General features: G+C 35.4%; 1 protein-coding gene across 5 annotated transcripts in view; it reads left to right on the forward strand.

Moving 5' to 3' along the window:
• LOC145688072 (cell adhesion molecule Dscam1-like) overlaps positions 1–16,323 on the forward strand; it is a 1,774,182-nt gene that overhangs the window by 1,449,328 nt on the left and 308,531 nt on the right. The window lies entirely within an intron of this gene.

Consider the following 16,323-nt stretch of genomic DNA (forward strand, 5'->3'; position numbering starts at 1 on the left):
TCTACGGCATTTCATTTATTAAAAAAATGCATCAAAAACTTTTTTGGCAAAGCTAGACAAAAATGTGAAATTCAACTGGTAGCCTATTAATCCAATAATTCGAGTTCCAGTCACCAAAACACTAATCTGTAGGAGAACTTTTATCTGGTTTTCATGTGGAATAATACAGGAATACTATTCATTAAGGCATAGAAAACATAAAGGATTTTACTATTTAGAATGGGTAATATTGTAAGTTCTCAAGAATCAATAAGAATTCACGCTAATAAGACGGAAATTAATCAATATGTGTACATATTATTTTTTTTTAAAATACATATTTTGTTTCTATAGAAGAATCTCTTAAAAATGTCCCTCGTCTATTCTGTACACAAAGAGGATGGATGATAAACCTTAGTGTATGTTTATTAGATTGACGGAATGAGGAAGTAGAAAGAATAAAGGAAAATCTCGAGAAAATCCGCGGACACAGTATTGTCCACCGTAAACTGGCACGTTGTATCATCAAAGTGAAACTCTTTATACCAGTCATGACGAATCGTTCAAAGCAGTGTTTTTTTTTGTTTTTTTTTCGAAAGCGTAAAATTTAGATCATATTTCTACCATTACTTAGGTACTTGTGCGGGACTGCAGCTATACGGTAAAATGGGCTTTTGTCTGTAAAATTTAAATTAATATGCTCGAATCCTGATAGCATTATTTGAACTTCGTGATGTTGGACGAGGAAGAAAAGAGAGGAACAGAAATTGAATGCTGTAAACATGAAGATGCTAAGGTGGGTGTGTGCAGTGACGCTGAAGGACAAAATTAAGAATGAAATAATCCGGGGAACAGTAAAGGTAAGACCAGTAGTAGAAAACAGTGTGACAGTAGACTTCGATGATTTGCGCATGTAAGAAGAAGACCTCTGGAATACGTAACTTACCGAGTAGATGAACCTACTTAACTGAACTAGTCGTTTTGACCTACAACATTCAAGAAAACAAACAGTATATCTTCTAAATACACTACGATCAACCAGTCCTCTATGTTGGTTGGTGTGCTGGGACCTTCAAACTCAGATCAGCATACTCATTACATACATATCTATGTATATATTCGTGTTGCAAATTTTGTCAAAATCAAACTATGTGCAACAGTTGTTCTGAAGTATAGTGCCAACAGAGAACTTTCAAAGATCACTATTAGAGCGCAACACACACACACACAAAAGAAATAAATATATTAATGAAAGTTACTTCAATCTGTTAACGAAAAGGACATAGAATATGTTTGCGGCCATCAATTCTCAACGGCATAACAATCTACATTACAACCACTATTAAAGTGCGAAGCTCAATAACTTCGCAATTTAGCTCAAACCGTCTCGGACTAGTTAGGCTAAAGAGGAACGAAAGACATGTTCAGGTTGGTAATATAATGAGTATAGAACACTTTTTCTTTTCGAGAACAGTTCCTCAGGGATGCGATATAACATAACCATCATATTGGAAAATAATTTGTACCATGCTGTTCGTCAATATGGATTTTTGTTTTCAATTCTACCTCAGACTGCTTCGGTTAGAGAAGACAGCATACAAAGAAACACGACGTGGATACACAATAAATAAGAACTTGAACACAATGTACGAGAACAAGATTTCGATATTGTCAATAAAATGTTAGGCGCATGCATTACTGCAATTTGTATAATATAACTATACATAAAAAATATGCTTCAATTAAAGAATATGACACTTTTTGTTCGTCTTGAAACCCTCACCGGGAGGAAGGAATGTCTTTTTCTATTGTTCTGCTTCTTTATTTTATAAAACTTTTCACGTACTACAAAGGAAACAAAGAAGTAACATTCAGCATATAATTAAAATTTTAATTTTCTTAGTCTGTCTTTCCTGTGTGTGTAAAATTGTATAAAATATTCCTTTTTGTCCCTCTCAATTTAATTAAGGTGTTTCTTCTTTGCGCAGAGAACTGTTCAGATATTATTTTGAAGAAATGTACTACGTCAACTTCCAACTTAAGATATGAATGATATATATTTTTTTCATATTATTGTAAGAATTAAAAGTTCTTTTATTAAGAGCATTTTACAGAACTTGAAAATAAACAATTCTTTCTTACTTATTATCCAAAATAAATTTTCTGAATAAGTTATTCATGGATATGACATTCCTTCAACTAATACAATAATTTTTATTGTGTTTATTTGTTTCTAACGACGTAATTAAATGAATAATAAATTCATATAAATATGAAATGTACAAATGCATTTCGACAATAGTCATAAGTAAATCAGGACACACAACAAGAAATATCTCTATGGTGAACATTGTTTTGTTGAAATTCTCAACTTTATACATTTGCAATGTAGTTATTTTTATCATATACTCCGTGCCAGATTCACAAATCTAAAGTGTACTATTTAGTTTATATTGGCAACATTTTATAGAGACAGAATACATACCAGTAGTAAAATGTACTTGTAGAATATATTGTAGTTACATTTGTACATTTAGACATTTGTCCTTGAACGATTTTAACAAAATTTCGCACTACTTAAGGAGACTATCCATGATCTTAATAATCACTTGGTCCAAATCTGCCAAGCCTTACCTGAGAAATAAAAGTTTGTTCGTTTTGGCCGACCAGAGTAAATGGTCAATCTATTACGACTAATGCCAACTCATTATCTAATAGAGAGTGAAATCACCAATGGAGAACACTGAAATAGACAATTAGTTAATCAAGATGTCTAAACAATTCCAAGACAGTCCAGTGGTGGCTACTGTTATTATTAGTGCTGGCCAAATGAATTTTTAGGCAAAAGGAAAACTGATTCTTGAAAAGTAGAAACTTCAAAAAAATTATATTCGTTTTCCAAAACCGGTTTTCAGTTCTGGTGTTGAAAATCGATTTGTGATTTTTGGTTTTAAAAATCGGTTTTTGATTTCGGTTTTGAAAATCCGTATTCGTTTTTCGGTTTTCAAAACCGATTTCGGTGCTCGGTTCTAGAAACTAATTTTCGGTTTGGATTTTGGAAATCTATTTGCGCTTTTCGGTTTTGAAAATCAATTTTTGGTTTTCGCTTTATTTATTACTTACTTTTTAGATTCTTTGCAAGATATGGGAATGCTAATCTTGATGAATGCAATGAAATTGAATATCTTTCTCCTAACTTGGCACTCTTACCTGTTTGAAAGTATTTCCGTAATGCAAAGACAGTTTCTTTTTTTAAAGCGAAATCAATTTCGATTTTCAAAACCTAGAATTGGTTTCTGTTTTCTAAACCTAAAATCGATTTTCGCATATTCGATTTTTTGAGCAGCGCTACTACCTATGCTACTGTTTGTTAAAATTATTCTGTTTTACACGTAAAATATGGCAAAATTATTTTTTTTCAATATCAACTGTAATTTAAGCTACTTTTTTGATTATCTCTTTTCATTTGTTTTCACATGAAATAGGTTACATGAATATAGAAAGAATAAATCAGAAACAAGACTTTAAAAATATCTGTGTAGTTATTGTACACTCATGCAGGGGCGGATTAACGCTTTTAGGGCCCAGGAGTTGGCCCTTTCAAGGGGACCCTATGTTACGAATAATTCCAGCGTATACATTTTCTTATTAGGAAATAAGAGCCATGTTGTAAAATCCTCCATTACTACACGAAATAATATGATGTTAATGCCATTATTGATTGAAGATAATAATGATGATGCTGTATTAAATTCTGCTTCGAAGATGATAATTAGAGAGGATTTGGTTTCATGCAAGGCTAAGATATTGAATATCGACACACGAATGAAAGGAATTACTCAGAATTTTCTTTCGATAAACAATATAGCAATTGTACGTTTCAAAATTATTGAGAGAACTTTCGCGTGTTAAGTAATTTTTTCCAAGACATGTTGCTAGGGAATAACTTTTTGGTATCTCAGAGAGCCCAAATTGATTTGTTAAATCTCCTTAAATCTCCCGAAATTCGAACTTTTCTTAACAATATCTTGGGAACGGTGGCCAGTTGGCCAGTAGCCAGTTGATCAGTGGCCACCGGTTACTATTTGGTACCAAACGGTTCACCAGTCTCTTAGGTGTTGATCAATACCAATATGATCTCTCTATAACTATGGTTCCCAATATATGGCTCCTTAAATATCTGGAAATTGGCCATTGTTTGTCCAATATCTCGGAAACGGTAAGAGTGACGCGAAAAATTTAATATCTTTTTCAAATAGCTTTTGATGCTCTATCCAATTTAGGGTTCAAAATTTTAAATAAAAACCGCAAATAACGGACAGATGGACAGACACACAGACATAGAGAATTCACTTTTTAATTTCTTTTTTTAAAAGTGTCAGTGCAATTAGGAGAAATCAACGAAAGAACACACACTTTAAAACAAATAAATTAACTCAATGAATGTAGTGTAAAAAATCCAATTGAATGTGTATAAGTAGTACCCAAAATGAGAAATGAAATAAACTGAAAAGTAATACAAGATAAAGGAATGAAACGACTGATAAAAAACTTATTGAAAAATTAGATTAACACCTTTCAGAATTGAAGAGGTGAGTGTCAAATATTATTGAGCTGAGCGAAGCGAAGCTCTTATACTCGGGTCAGCCGTTTGGTTGTCCGCGAACTCCTCCTAGACCGTTTGGCCGATCTCAACCGAACTTAGCACGCTGATAGAGTATGTCGTGCTAAATGACAACATAGGTAGAAATCAAAAATCCGATGTACCATCGAGGAATAATCACCGAAAAACGCTTCCTCCTAGACCGTTTGGCCGATCTCAACCAAACTTAGCACGCTGATAGAGTATGTCGTGCTGAGTGACAGCATAGGTCGAAATCAAAAATCCGATGTACCATCGAGGAATAATCAGCGAAAAACGCTTCCTCCTAGACCGTTTGGCCGATCTCAACCAAACTTAGCACGCTGATAGAATATGTCGTGCTGAGTGACAACATAGGTCGAAATCAAAAATCCGATGTACCATCGAGGAATAATCACCGAAAAACGCTTCCTGATTACGTAGTTTAAGCTCGCTCAGCTCATTTCATTGCAATCGGGTATATACATTGCATTTCTAGTATATATATATATATATATATATATATATATATATATATATATATATATATATATATATATATATATATATATATATGTGTGTGTGTGTGTGTGTGTGTGTGTGTGTGTGTGTGTATCGGTTCCGGGTGGGAGCACTCGGTAGAAAAACTGTAAAAGGCTTTTTCAGGCCTGTCATCCTGAATGATGTTTTGCTGGGTTTTCCTCATTCAAATCAAGAAAATGCCGGGTGGTACCTATCTTATAGGTCTCAAGCCGCTTCCTTCCTTCCCTTTCCTCGGATAGTGTGATCGCCGAGGGACTTCATCCCTCTACTTGACGGGCTAAATGACTATAGACGCCGAAACCCGGAAATCTAAATCCTAAATCCTAAATGTATATTGGATATCTACCAAGGCGGGGACACTGTAGGCGTGGACCACGAAGAGAAAACCAAGTCACCTTCCAAGAATTGAGGAAATGAGGAAACGTTTAAGACAAATTTATGGTACTGTTTATCGCAGATATATTCTAGAGTGAATTGTGGTAGCTCCCCATCCGAAGAAACCTTAGCGAAACTAACTTTCACTGACTACAGTGCCATCACGAATCGTAGAAAATATGTTTGAAATAAAACGTACTTATCTTTTCCTTTAGAATCCGAATCTACAATAAAAATTGTAGGTCCCCCTTTACGTTTTTGAAGTTGCCCCTATCCCACTCCAAGGGGGCGAATGTTGCTAATTTTACCATAGGCATTTTTTTCCCCTTTTAAAACGTTAACATTTTATTTTGATATTTTTCTTTTGTGCAATGCTTATGTCTTTCTTTAAGTCTTAAGTTAAAATAAACTTAACCCTATGTATAGGATGTATCGCTTGGATGCCTGGTGGGTTAGGTATAATAATAATAATAATAATAATAATAATAATAATAATAATAATAATAATAATAATAATAATAATAATAATAATAATAATAATAATAATAATAATAAAAAGAAAAAAAACAACAAATTTGAGGTTCAACAGTTCACAAGAAATTCATATTTCTATAATGTTGGCAAACAAGAGCAAATGTTCAATTTAAGGTATACTAATTTACTGTTTTCTAAATAAAATCTTTGAAGAAAGGTACCCATGTATAGAAGTGAATGATGGCATAAGAAAGAAAATGTGTTACCGTCATTAACTGCTGATTTATACTTCCCTTACGTTACACTAGCAGAAAACCCATTCTTCGCATGGGAAAAATATGATTCATTTTGGACATAAAGGACTTAATTTGGATTTAAAATGTATCGGAAGTGTCACTGTTCATCTCAGTGACCACAAAAACTATGGATACGATACTAATATTGGTCATTTTCGATCATTTTTATATACATCTCCCTTCTTTGCGAGTCTAAACTTTGATTTAAACGCCATCGGAAGTGTCACTGCTCATCTCAGCGACCCCAAAAATTATTGTTTCAACACTAACATCGGTCATTTTCGATCATTTTTAAATATTCTCGTCTCGCCCCTCCCCTAACTTTTACGTCAAAGTGAAATAATAGAAGCCATTCTAGGACCGAATCTTATCTAGGTTGAAAATTTGATCGAGACCGGTCAGGTGATTCAAGTCACAAACGTAGTCACTATCATTTTTTTTATTTGTTTTGATATATATATATATCTCCTCCTTCCCTAAGTTGCATCGTCAAAGTAAAATGATTAAAAAAAAAAAAACATCCCAGGACCGAACCTCATTTATGTGGCAAACTTGATCGAGATGGGTCTCGTGGTTCAAGAAGTATGAAACCACAAACATAGCCACTTTCATTTTTACCAACTAATGTATGATACATTTTTCAAAGCTAGTAATATATTATTTTTGATTAAAATATATTTGGGCCTAACACCGAGAGGAAATACTTTAACTTAAACAAATTAATACTATATATTCACTGTATCATTTTCCTTTGAAACAGATACATTTCATCTTTTTTTTTTTTAATCTATCTTTCGTATATGTAATGAAAATATAGTCAAATAATATACTACAGTGAATTTTTATTTTTAAAATTTGACAATGCATTTTTATTTAGCATGGTTATCTTATATTTTTAAGAGAGAACATTTCACTTTTTCGTTCCCCCACTTGTCTTTGGTTGCCCCAAAACCCTGTGACTCATCTAGTCTTTATGTTTCAACGCGTCTATCTCCTGTACGCCTCGTTTACGTTTTTGTTCGTTTCAGAATCTAAATTACATTTTCTCCCCTAAAATAGATTCTTTCCACCACTCTCCTTTTTGCATATTTCTCTCTAATTTCGTTACGGGCCATCTCCAACTCACCACATCCATTTTCTTTCAGTCATTTGCGCAAGAATTTAAAATTACCAACAAATGTATTTTTTTTCTTTCTTTTGTCTCGTTCTTTCATTTCGCCTTGGCTCAGTTAGTGCTCTTGCGTAGCTTGACGTTCAAACCAGAGTTTTCTTTCATTTTTTTTTCTTCAAACTGAAAAGAATTCTGATTTATCTGTGCACGGGAAAACTGAATCAGTTCTTTCCAGGTAGTTATGGATAGCTTAGTAATATATTTAAAATACGAGGGTAATCCCAAAAGTGTTTTTTTACAAATACAAAGAAATATTTACTTTCATTAATATGTACATAATTCTGAAGTTTGTATATTTAGCTATTTTTTCTACATAGTTACAATTTTGTTCGATCCATTTCTGTATTTGATGTGGAGGTTTTCTGTATGTCCATCTCATAAAAGCTCGTTCGAGGAAGCGTTGGACCTAATCATTCACCTCGACGTCGTCGCTGAAGTGCGTTAGGACCAAACGTTCTTTCAAGTTAGGAAACAGGTGCGAGTTACTAGTTTGTTCAACATTCGCAACTATCTTGTGAGAAATTCTTTGTATTCTACTTTTTCTTCGCCAGGAATTTTAGTATAATCAAATCCAAACTTCCTACACCACATGCGGACGTTTTTGACATCTATTAACAACTCGTCATACATTAAGTCCATTTCTGATGAGTATCAATCGGTTTAACGGCTTTTGCATTCAAAAAACGAATTATTTCGCGAATTTTGCACTTGACGGTAGCACCACGAAGTGAGAGCTTCACTACAAGTGGCTACCAAGCCAAGAGTGAGAGGCCCAGGGAGCCACGCACGCTTGCTTGGAAGTGGAGGCAACATCAAATATACAACAGTACAATAGTATTGCCAACATACACACGAACAATTTCCCTGCGTTCGCAGCGCTTTGAAGATTTTGGATTAAAATGTACTTATTTAAACCAGAATGGGGAAAGACGTGTGTAATGTCATCATTTTTTTTTTTTTTTGTTTTTAGAGTTTCGAATATTAATATTACATGTTAGTAATATTACTGCAGCTGCATATCTTGTGTATCGAATTAAAATTTGGAAGATCTAGGAAAGGTGCACTAATGATGGACAAATATCCTTATTTGACTGATTCGGTATGAGATATGATCAAATGGGAGGCTCTTCATTTGGAAGATCTAGGAAAGGTGCACTAATGATGGACAAATATCCTGATTTGACTGATTCGGTATGAGATATGATCAAATGGGAGGCTCTTCATTTTGCATCGATGAACCCTTGGGTTATTGAGTTAGTAATTTCCTTGGATTTTCTTTATGGAGATTACTATTATCTACTTGACTCTGGGGACTATATAGACATATATAATAATGACGTAGCACCATTCTGGAGATACCTGGGAATCGTTTCATAAACTTGATTGCCTACTCATCTATTTCATCGTTCTTCATTGGCTCTTTTATTTTCGTTTTGAGAATGAGCTGGCATTACTCGTACAGCTTACATTTGTTCTGATCTGAAAATAAGAATTACGCCGTCTGCAGTTCTGCATTTTCAACCTTTTCATTAATTTAGTATGATCCTGTATACACATTCTCCTAATAGGACATAACTTTACTTTTAAGCAGTAATTCAAAAGTAATAATATCAATTTACGCAAATTCAATATATATATATATATATATATATATATATATATATATTACTATCAGTACTTATCAACTTATTACATATTTCTTTACATGTGGTTACGTGGTTACCGTACGCACCTTTGGTGCGAGAAATAGGGGCTCGATTCCCAGTGGAAATTCATATGGTTTAGATCTCACGTTAACCCATAAGTCTACACCTCATGTATATTATCAGTACGAACAGGACGGTTAATTTCAAACCAACCAAAAATAACTGTGCTTTCAAATATCACGTTATTTTTTCATCATGCTGTGGTACATAGAAACATCTGAATGATCACGTAAAAAATGTAACTAAGTCTAAAAGGTCGGTTTTTGTTTCGTTGCAATTTATTTTCTCTCCCTTACATAGAAGATGCATCATTACAAAGTAAAATAAACAACATTCGCAACTGAAAAAAAAAATATATGACAAATGATTCTCATTCATTTTATGTTCGGTAGAAAAAGAAGAAAAGCCGTGCTCTTGGTTTATTTGTCCACGCTTGCCTCATACGATGTTTCACAACTTATCCGTTTATGTGCTCAAATTTCCGCTTCCTTTTAATCACGTGATAGGGTAATATATGCTTTAAGTTAATTCATTGTACGGGAGTTGAATTTACTGTCCTTTCGTGAGTTGGGTCTTAATAATAAAGGCTTCTTAAATCAATAAGAATGTTTTTTATTCTCTGCAATCGGGAAATTCATTATTATTCTCTCCGTACATTTGTTTACCCGTTTGTTGCGATATGACTGACCTTATCGAGAGGGCATGCCGTTCAACATATCTGGGCCAAACTTTAAATTTAAGATTTGCAATAAGATTTTTCAATTGATATTTTTGAATTTTCTTTCTGCCTTCGAAAACGATAGTTTACTGAAAGGTGAAAATTTGAAAAAAAAAAAATATATATATTGTAAACGGCTAAATTGGTTTTATTGTGATAGATATTTTACTTCATTCTATTATATCATCTTCATTTATTTTACTCAGTGAGATTGGTATGCGTCTTCGTCTTTCGAGTTTTTACTGCTTTTCATAACTTCAATTTTGGAATGTTAAAAAACTACAATTCATCTATTGCATAGCGTATAATTAATATTTTCTTTTTATGCGTATATCGAAACTAGATGTGTCTATTTAGTGATTATTTAAAGGATTGGCGACGGGGGAAAGAGAAATCCCTTCGGAGTTACTAAATTCCCATCGGAGCATTTATTCGCCTCCCTAACAGCACAAGATGTGCTAGACATGTGTCATTTCGGTGTCCCAACTACTTTTTAGGTATCCGACACTTGGCACATATATATTCATGTGTTAAGTATGTACTTCAGCTACCTACAGTTTTAGATCATTGTTACTCCTAATTTATATTTGCAACTATGTACCACAAATATAGCATTTATATACCTGGCTCAATTTCGCACTCTAACAGTCACTTGTTTTTATGTTGTCACTTGGGACATACATCTGTCATGTTCTAGTACGTTCTTTAGATACATACTGTTTCAGATACCCTAACAGCACAAGATGTGCTAGGCATGCGCCATTTAGATCTTCTAAGTTCATCTCCCGCATCTGCTGCATTTTTTGCTTCAATTTCTAAGCGATTATGTACTAGAAGCAACAAACGCATAAACTTTATTAGATGGCAACTGTCGTCGATCATTTGAAAGTGAACATGGAAGAACCATGAAAATAGCCACTTGTCAATTTGTTATAAAATTACATGGTGTGCAGATTTATCTGATCCCAAACGGTTATCGTCGAATATACGCGGTTATTAGCCAAATTCGAAAGACCTCAAGAATGTATTCCTCTACAAGCGATATTCATCCCTCTTCATCATCTCCGTGGCGAAGTCGGAAGAGCATGCGGTTAGTAATCAAAAGCTTGCTAGTTCGCGCCCACCTTGGGTTGCATTTGTTTTTACTTGTTTACAGTGTTTTTTCGACTCACGTTAATGTAAACACATTACACATATAGGCGATTTAACATATTTTAGGGGAATAATTTTGTGGTCCATTGACGCTTACGGCATGGGGAACATACATAGAACATACTAGGCACGTTCCCTAGGTACATGTCAGGCATGTGCCTAGGGGCGGACATAGACTGTGACTATCACTTGCCATCCATGTGACTTCCCTCTCAAAGGTTCAATACGCAGCAAAAAAAAAAAAACTGCAACAATGAGCATGTAAGTTCATTGTGAAACGACGAAGTCTTTTGCTCCAAAATAAGTGTGCTGGGGAGGACGCCGAGGTTTCTCCTGGCGTGATTCGTGCCACTTAGACGTTATGTTGATTTCCTGCGCTGTTAGGCGTAGTTTCACAATAAACTTACATGCTCATGTTGCAGGATTTTTGCTGCGGACTGTACATAAGTCACATACTGGACACATCCCCATGTACCTGAGGGAACATGATAGTCATATGACTGCTATGTAATTGTGCTGTTAGGGCTGTGCTCAACCTAGGTTACTATCATTTTCGCAGTACTATTTTCACCGGTGGTTTATTTAAACTAGGGGTTGGCAAAACCGGTGTTTATGAAAACCGAAAACTGGTTTCTAGAAAACCGACATGGTTTTCTCCGAAACCGGTTCGGTTTTTCACCAACACCGGTTTCGGATTTCTTCACAACAGGTTCGGTTTTCACCGAAACTGGTTTCGGTGAAAACTTTTGGAAAACACATAAAACTATTTCTATGGAAACGGGATCGGTTTCCGGAGAACAACGAAACACTATTCTGGTCGGAAATAGAACAAATTTTGGAAAGAACCGGAACCGGTTTTGAAGAATACCGAAACCGGATCCGGTGAAAACCAAACCTGTTTTGGAGAAAACCAATAACCGTTTTAGGTGAAAACTGAACCGGTTTTGAAGAAAATCGAAACCGGTTTTTCTAGAAACCGAAAAACTGGTTTTTGTACGCACTAGTAATTCAAACTAATCCTGGTGGAAATCTTGAGAAATCACCACTGTGATTATTGATTGGAAAAAGGACTAAATAAGTGGATTTATTACTATGTGGAAATTAGTTTATTGTAGAAACATCAGATTTTGGTGATATCGGGAAAATAATGAAAATATATATAATTTATTCCCAGATATTGACCTTATTCCGTACCAATGTTCTCAAAATTTTGCGGGATTCAACGCAACACAAAAGCTGGAAGAAGCAGTTATAAGTACTATAACGATTATCACAAACTAAAACGGGCATTTCGCATTGCACTGACGCAAACTACCGAATCAGACTCTTGTGCTCCCTACTCAAAGAACTTCTAGATTCGTCCCATGACTAAAAAAAAAAAAAAATCTACGAAATACTAGTGAAAGGTAATACTAACAGAGTTTCATCTCTTGTTGTGAACGTACTTTCTTTAAGAACATATAATATTTTAACAAAACCTGTGTTTGACGTATTTACCAGTAACAAAAGATCGCCACATGAAATTTCAGTATCGTGAATCTAAAATGGGTCAAAAAATGTGTTCAATTGAAACTTCAAGAAAATAAATAGACAAATGTAATAAACAAATTTAAAAACATAGTGCACTTTTATTATTATTATTATTATTATTATTATTATTATTATTATTATTATTATTATTATTATTATTATTATTATTATTATTATTATTATTATTATAACAACACCACCGTGTATGAACATGAATGATAGGCGGTTTGTATCTTAATACTAGAAACTAGTTGACTGCTAATCTCGGTCGTCGTGAAGTCTAGAAGGCAAGGACATCGTTCACGAGGTTCTGGATTTGAGTTCCGAAGAAGCAAGTATCCGGACTCGAACCAAAAATCGTTGATAGTTAAAGGGCACCGGCAACATATGTTCAAACCTCCTCGGCTCGGGTTTAGGGTTCTCAACGGCTCTAGCGGCTCGGCTCACAGCTTCTTTACTATTGAGCCGAGCCAACAGCTCACCCAACCGAGCCGGCTCGAGCCGAAACAAACCGAGCTGATGCCTCATCTCAACCGAGCCGGCTCGAGCTGCTCTCTAAGTTGAACCGAACTGAGCCAGTTAACATCACTACCTGGGTTGGGCTTCTGCTTCGGCTGGAAAGTTAGATCGTGCAGTTCTCAGCCTTGGTGGTAAGAATTACTGTGTATACTGGTATTTACATTGGTGCTCACGACATTTGAGGCTGTCTCGTTATAAAAATGTATTGTCTTGTCAATCGAGACGAATCAAGATGCGAGCAGTATCCCATCTCGTGAGCAACATTAAAAATATTCCATATTATTGCCTACATTTCTCATAGATTTCGCTTTCAGTCTAATCAGGCCATGATTTCAAATCGAGTTAAAACGAGCTAAACGAGCTAAACGAGCGATCCGTTTATCAAACTCGACTCGACTCGAAACTCGACCTCTAAACAGTAACTCGGCTCGGAACTCGACTCGAGAAAATCACCTTTGATTCGACTTGAAACTCAACTCGAATTCGCTTCGAGTTTCGAGTCGAGTCGAGTTTTAGCTCGACTCGTGTCCATCTCTAGATACCTCGTTAGAAACCATGTGAAACGGTGATTCTAACGAGATAAAACTTGTGCAATTCCCTCCCTATTCGTAGAAGAAGAAAAAGAAACAAAAATCCTAAAAATATTTTTAAAAATTTGAATTTGGGGGTCCCTGTCAACCCTTACAGTCACTCTACGCTGACAAAATGAAGCTAATGTGTAGACAATACACTTGTGACAATAGCATAAAAAATGGTAGCCATTGCCGCAACACAAAGTGAGATAAAAATTTAGGATGAAAGTCCTATAAAAACGCCCTGCATATCATTTTCGAAGGGTTGTTGCAGATCCTCACGTTGTGGGCCTTGTTGACATCCCTAAGAGTCATGATTGATACATCGTTGGATATCTTATAGAACTCAAATTCCAACAAGATAAAAATCTTTGTAGATTAATTCAGTGGAGAGATATCTTGTGTTTTATGAAACCCGTCCTGAAAGTAAATGTAAATTACGTTAAAAAGATAGACTCAGAAATTGGCCAACTTTGCCCCTCCTCTACTCCCCCTACATAAGTAACAAGTACTTTTGCAGGGTATTGACGTGTAGTGGACTACTTCATTGCTTCACATACTCATTTTTATGACTGTTATCCCAAGGGGGGAAGAATTCTGAAAAAAAAACTTGATGCAAAAGAAAAACACGAAATTTGACCTCCCCTTCTCCGCCATGGTACCCCCAAATACCTAAAATGCATACATCAGTGATAAGCTTCAACCTTCGGAAATACATTGATACCAAAATTGTCTTCCTAGCGTAACTAGGGGCTGAGCTATTGAGGATTGAATACTTGACGCAATAGTTGAGCCCTTTGGCGTTTAAAGGTTAATTCCCTATACACATTTCTGTGCATTATTTCTAGGTTTTGCTTCTCTCAAATATTTCTCTGATGCCAAAACCAAATGGTATAGTTTTTTTTTTTTTTTTTTTTTTTTTTTTTTTTTTTTTTTTTTTTTGTCCGTCATCCCGGTTAAAGGGTTGTGCCCTTTCTTCGGGTAAGTGCTTCAATTTGATTTATTGATTTGAAGGAAATATAGGTGGTCTAAGAGGTTTTATATTTATTATTTCTTTATTCATTCATTCATTCATTATATTAACATGGATTAAGTGAAGTTATTCATAAATTGAAAAACACGTACATGAACAGGAATATTTTAAGTGCTACAAATGAACATGTTAGCATTGTCAGGTATTACATTAACACAAAGCATGGAATAAAAGGTAAATTTGACTCAAAAAAATAATAATAATAAAGGTGCAAATGGAGTTGATGAAATAGATGAAATGAAGTGCTCTAGACGTCACAACACTAGGTTATGTTAGTTTAGACGAATGAAGTTATCTTCTGTTCCTGGGGCGATTCAGGAACTGATGATTGACAGAGGAGGCCCTTGTTAGTAGGTTCTTACGGTGCGTATGATGGATAGATATGAGATGAAAATTCATGCGGGCGATAAATTGCAAAGATTTCGGGGTCCAGCATATCGTTATCTAACTGTAAATGATATAGTGTCATGAAGTGCTGAAGAGGAGTATCAACAAAATTGGGCGGTGCATCGTTATCACGGTCGTAGCGGAGGATTTCAAGCGTCAGGGGATGGTGCTGAGCAAATCGTTTGCAGATATAACGTATACGAAGTTGTTCAAGATGATTTAGTAATGGCGGAAAGTCTATCATCTCATAAAGTAATCTCGTTGGATGCGGCAGTCTTATACGATATGCTAGGCGTATAGCATGACGCTCGAGGATAGCAAGTTTTTGGTAGAATTTTAACGGTGCAGATATCCAAGCTGTATGTCCATATGTTAACGTACTCCGCATGAATGTTTTATATGTATTGATTACGGTACGTGCTCGAAGCCCCCAGGTTGTGCCAACTAGTCGTTTCAGGAGATTAAGTCGGTTTTGTGCTTGGCCTACGAGTTTGGTAAGATGTGGAATCCATGTAAGATGAGTGTCAAAAATGACACCGAGATACGTAATAGTGGTTGACACGGGTACAGGCGTAAGATCAACCTGAAGACGAAGTAGATTCGGATTTCGATGTATTCGAGAGCGGCGTCTACGTGGCAAGAAAACTATGGCTTGTGTTTTTGAAGAGTTAATGTTCAACCTCCATATATGACACCAACGCACGAATGCGTCAATAGCTACTTGCATGGTTTTATTAAGAGATCGTACAGTACGGGCAGTTGTGAAAAATGCAGTGTCGTCTGCAAACTGAAATATTGTGGTAGTATTAGGAACGACTAGGTCCGCGACGTACAATAAGTATAATAAAGGAGACAAAGATGAGCCTTGCGGTACCCCAGATTGTAAGAAGATGGGATGAGATAACGTTCCATTGATCGAGATATAAGCTATTCGCCCTATTAAGAAGGAATGTACGAATCTGATGTAAGAGGTTGGTAGGAGGTAGTTACGAAGTTTGTATAGTAAACCAGGGTGCCAAACCTTGTCGAAAGCTTTTTCTAAATCAAAGGTTACAAGGCAAGAAGGATATCCTGTATTAAACTGATTATAAATTGCTGTGGTGAGACGGAATAATTGATCGAGAGTGCTAAAATGTGGCCTAAATCCAGCTTGATGAATTGGAATAAGGTTATGTGAATTGAGATGGTCGTGCATGCGACGTACAAGGATTCGTTCCAAGATTTTGCAGAGACAACTTGTGAGGTGA

Source organism: Thermobia domestica, chromosome 6, assembly GCF_964235325.1.
Source record: "Thermobia domestica chromosome 6, izTheDome1.hap1.1, whole genome shotgun sequence".
NCBI classification, from domain to species: Eukaryota; Metazoa; Arthropoda; class Insecta; order Zygentoma; family Lepismatidae; genus Thermobia; species Thermobia domestica.